This window comes from Rosa chinensis, chromosome 4, assembly GCF_002994745.2.
Source record: "Rosa chinensis cultivar Old Blush chromosome 4, RchiOBHm-V2, whole genome shotgun sequence".
NCBI lineage: Eukaryota > Viridiplantae > Streptophyta > Magnoliopsida > Rosales > Rosaceae > Rosa > Rosa chinensis.
The window spans coordinates 8,204,347-8,209,719 of record NC_037091.1 but is presented as its reverse complement, the minus strand read 5'-3'; the positions used below and the strand labels follow the sequence as shown (position 1 = coordinate 8,209,719).

Here is a 5,373-nt window from a genome sequence, read left to right as displayed (position 1 = left end):
TACGCATCATTAGTTTTCTAGTGTCATGATATTTATGTGAAAATAAGAGCTGCTATATCTCTGCCTTATTTTGTCACTGTTCTACGGATCAGTTACGTACAGCAGACTATGCTTCATTTCCTGCATGTTGTACCTAGCTAGCCTACTAGAGATCGAGTACGTATAATAATGTTCTTGTTATGTAAAGCATCCAGTGTACTCACATTGAATATTATGAATTAGCTTATCTTTATTAAAACGTTCTTTTTTTGACATGTTTTGGACTTTTATGGTCAACCCAGTATTATGGTACGTGAGAAGTAGAACCAAGAAAAGGCAAAAGATTAAGAGTTAATTAATTACATATAAGTGCATATTTGTACGTGCATGGAAGAGAAATATGAGTGGTGGGAAGACAAATAAATTTTTAAAAATTGAAAGGGATACAAAACGACGTCATGGGATAGGGATTCTTAAAAGGGGTTTTGTCCATTTACCCAATTTCTAGGGATTTTTTTCCCACTTACTTCATTAAGTTTTTTTAATTCTCTCTTACCCAATACACTCTAAGGGAGTCTTCTCTAATACCCCATTAAGATTTTTTTTTTTAATACCATTTTACCCCTCACCCTTTTGTTACTTAGAGAGAGAGAGAGAAACCCTAAACCCTAAGAGAGAAACCATAAGAGACTTCGCCGGAGCCCATCACCGGCCGCCGGATTCTGGTCACCTGCTGCCGGATTCCGGTCACCTGCTGCCGGATTCCGGTCATAGGTTGCCGGACATGTTTATTACCCCAATAAACGTCTATTGCTCCCCAATGGATGGGCAATAGAGGTCTATTGCCCCCAGTAGATGTATATTGGCCCCCAATAGATGTCTATTGCCTCCAATAGTCTATTGCCCCCCAATAGACGTCTACTGCCCCCCAATAGATGTCTATCAGCCGTGTATTGCCCCCCAATAGCCGTCTAATGCCCCTCAATAAGACTTTCAATTGCCAGAATAAGAACTAATCTCCCTCAATTTAGACAAATAAAACTTTGATTAAAGAAAAAAAATGAGGAGAGTCCATCAATTCAAAACGTCTATTGCCCCCAATAGACGTTTATCAGCCATGTATTGCCCCCCAATAGACGTCTACTATCCCCCAATAAGACTTTTAGTTGCTGGAATGAGAACTAATCTCTTTAAATTTAGACAAATAAAACTTTGATTATAGGAAAAAAAACAAAGAGATTACATCAATTCAAAACGTCTATTGCCCCAATAGAACCTTTTTTTTTTTTTTTTTTTCATTTTTCTTTCATTTTGGTCTTCTGCCCCATTTTATCTATAAAAAAAAAAAAATAGTTTGGGCACCTAGAGAAAAGCTCTGGGCATCAAATTGTTGTTATCCTCCACCAATTTCCCGTCTACCAGCAGCCCGGCCGCCACCTCCACCATCACATCAACCGCCACACCTTCCATCTGTGTGGGCCGGCTCCCAGCCACCTCGAAGAGGGATGAGAGAGAAAGTGCAGATCGGAGAGGGATGACCGGTCTCCGCTTCCTGCTGCCGGGACCAGTCGAAGGCGAGGTCCAAGCAACCGGTGACGGCTTCGTGCCAGAGAGAGAGAGAGAGGTGCCGGCGACAGAGTCGTCCTTCGACCCAGCCCTAGAACCGGCGCCGACGATCGAGGCTTTGACCGCCGGAGCTCCATAGCACCAGCTCATCTCTTGCGCCGATGATCCATACCTGAAACCCGATGAGATTTCTTCAATCCAATGTGAGAGTGTGAGGGACAGAGGCTGAGTCGGGGCTTTGCAGGTGGTAGTAGGTGGAGTTGGCGTCGGGGCTTTGCAGGCCGGGGAGGGCAGGGGGAGAGAGAGAGAGAGAGAGAGAGAGAGAGAGAGAGGAGAGAGAGAGAGAGAGAGAGAGAGAGAGAGAGAGAGAGAGAGAGAGAGAGAGAGAGAGAGAGAGAGAGAGAGAGAGAGAGAATGCAGATTGGAGACTGAGAGAGAGAAAAAGAGTATTGGCGTCCAGAGAGAGAGATGAGACAGAATGGTAGTGGGTAATTTTTTAATTAGTTTGAGGGTAAAATGGTGATTTGAGCTTAAATTGTGTATCTGAGAACAAAAATCTGTTGCTGGGGTAAGTGGGGTAACTTTTGCTTATTTTGGTGGTTTGGGTTAAGGACTAAACAGAAACTTGGCTAAGATAGCCACATGATTCATACACCGTGTCCAACCAAAAAAAAACAAACAAATTTACGACTCGTACATAATTTCTTCATGTATATATTTGTACTATTTGGCTTTGTTTATTAAAAAACCTAGTGAAAAGAAAAAAGAAAAAGTGAACACCTTACCCATATATGCATTTTTTTTCTTCTTCTTAAAATTGAGATTTGGAGCCCTTTCAAGCTAGAATGCTCAGCTCCACACACATGCATATTAATTCTTGGAAAAGAGTATATCGGAGGAACATGATACATATACCCGGAGAGTTAGAATCAACCAATTAAATAGTTAAACAAGCTTAGTTTCTTGTAGACAATTAAGACACAAGCGTCGCCCTCAACGCGGAAAGAGAGGGGATGACACACAGATTTTTAGTTACACATCTAAATTATTATACTAAATCGATCTCTTTTTGAAATTGCTTCCACTAGCTAGCTTTCTAGAGCTAACATGACCATCGTCACATGCATTGATCGACTTAATAATTAACTTACAATTAGTAATGCAAGTCATCATCCCAAGTGGGAAAATTACAAACGTGCAAAACTGAATGATATCTATGGGGGAATATTAAACTACTCTATGTTCCTATGAATTAAAAGAACACATATCCAATTTAATATCAAATATTAGTGGTAGCTTGTGACAAAAGTTAAATCGTTTGTTTCTCTATTTCTTTGTCTTCATTCTAGCAGCTAAAAGAACAAATTCAACCAGTGATTAAGACGTGCATGTGAGTTGTGAACACTCGATTAGGTATGAACACTTGAATGTTCAAACTTTTCAACTAATCATAGGACCCAATTGGGATGCCATCGACCATTTGTAAATACAACAAATGGAACAATACACAGTGACATCACTCATGACAACATTTGTTCCGGATCATCCTTAAAAACACAAAAAGCCTGAGGGGCTGAAGACCAACGAGAATGTCTGCTGACCACCTTGGGTGGGTATCCAACTGGGGGATTAACAGCGCGTGCATAGCACTCGACGTTTGGCAGACAGTGTGAAATTTGAGTAAAAAAAAAAATCAAGCTGAAGTAAATTTCATTTTACTTGCACCCATTCTTGCTCCTCCTCCTCACATAGCGGTTCTGAATCGCGTACTGAGATTAAGAGCGGGCGGGAGTAGAGTCCAGAGCTTCTGCTCGTCGTCGTTGTCGTGGCGAAATTGCGAAATTGAACCAAGGCGGCGTCTCAGCTCGGGTAAAGGACAGTGGGTTTCCTCGGCAACTGCATGTACGCGTCTAAACTCTCGACTGTTCTCGGAGTGCCTCATATTGCGACCGGAAACCTCGTCCGCAACCGGCAAACTCTCGGCTCTCTCCTCGACTCGCTAGAACCAGTCGTCAGCCTCCTCTTCTCTCTCAGACTCTCCTCGATCATAAGTTCTTGTTCTTCTTCTCTCTTCATTGGAATTTGAATTTGACGAGGAACAGAACAAGTTATTATCTTTGTATAGTTGAAGGGGAAATCTGGTAATCTGGTATTTAAAAGAATGTTCTTGTTTTCGTTTTCGTTTTCGTTTTCTATGGAAATCTGGTATCTGTGATTTAGTTAAGTGGGAATTGTGGATCCAAATCCAATTGTAGCATCAAAGGGGTTTAAGAGATGGAGGAATTGATGTCATATGCTAACTGGAAATCCTTTAGTCACAGTCGGTTAGAACAACCTCAGCCAGGTACTATGTCTGTAATTAGTAGCCGAGATTGAGCCTTTTCCTTAAAGTTTGATTAAATTTGTTTCCCCTGAGCTTAAGTTTGTTTCAACATACTCGGACAAACAAGGCCACTTCCTCAGTTGAGCAAAAGGGTCAGTATCTCATTTTGAGCAGCAGCGCCCAAAATGTCGAACGAGGACGCGGAGGATCGGCTGGGAACAAGTTCAGGATGTCACTGGGTCTACCAACTGTGCTGACAATACAGGGGCGAAGAACCAGTACATCATTCCGTCAAGGGAATCAAGGGTCGTCTGAATCGGTTTCCATCTGCTTGCGTTGGTGACATGGTCATGGCCACTGTCAAGAAGGGTAAGACTGATTTGAGGAAGTAGGTCCTGCGGTCCTGCCGGCTGTCATTGTGAGGCAGCGCAAGCCGTGGCGCCAAAAGGATGGTGTCTTCATGCACTTCGAAGATAATGCCTGGTGTTATTGTCAATCCAAAGGGAGAAATGAAAGGATCTGCAATTACTGGTCCTATTGGGAAGGAGTATGCTGATCTATGGCCGAGGATTGCCAGTGCTGCTAATGCCATTGTTTAAGTGATACCGTTTTGGCGTCTTCCATCTCTCTGCACAAGACGGATTTTGGTGTTGTCCTTTTTTTGTTTGATAATATACATCCCCAAATTTGACAGAGTTTTGTTTAATGGGTATATATTTTTATGTAAACTTGAAAAGATGTTTTGCTCTGGATATTCTCATGCTTAGTCATCTGAATGGAGTAGACTTGGAATTAAGATTTCTGTATTTCTGTTTTTATTTTCTCTCATGGCTGGTTCATATCTATACTTAGAAGTTCTTCTAGTGCTTGGTGTTTTCTCCGATACGAATCAAAAAGTCCCTAATCAGTTCTAAAGATGCTCGGTATTCGGTAAGGAGCATTAACCTTAAAAAGAAAAAAAAAGAAGAAAAAAAAGGAAGAAAGAAAGCAAAAGTGAACTGGTTTTCAAACAAGGTACATTCTTTAAATGCATTTATGCTTTCTAGTTTGTTTTATTTTGTTGTTGTATTATCCATGAACTTAATTGGGTCTTGTTGTTTTTGGAGTTTCGATTAGTAGATTATTTTTTGAATAACAATCAGTAGATTATAGAAATGCATATATGGCTTTTTTTTTAAGCGAGATAAGGGAGTAATCTGTCCCCTTACTCGAAATTTTATTAAATGAAAGAGAAAAATTACAAAAGAGAATGAGGGACTAGGCCAAAATCTTTCTCATTAAACAAAACAAAAGAAAGTAGAGAAAAACTCTCTAATACAATCATACAAAAGGCAACAAGCAGAAATTAATGACATAGAGATAAAAAAAAAAAGATAAAAAAAAAAGAGCTGCTAGAACCTTTGAGAAACCAACCCCAAGAAGAGTCATCTGACCCACCAAGCTCCATGAGATTCGAAACTCATTTTTCCCAACCATATAATCCAAAATAAGAAGAATATGGGCTT

The 5,373-nt window shown here is 40.7% G+C and overlaps 1 pseudogene; it reads left to right on the top strand.

The window, feature by feature from the left end:
• The first annotated feature begins 3,950 nt into the window (after positions 1 to 3,950).
• LOC112198150 lies at positions 3,951 to 4,684 on the top strand (annotated as a pseudogene).
• The last annotated feature ends 689 nt before the right edge of the window (positions 4,685 to 5,373 follow it).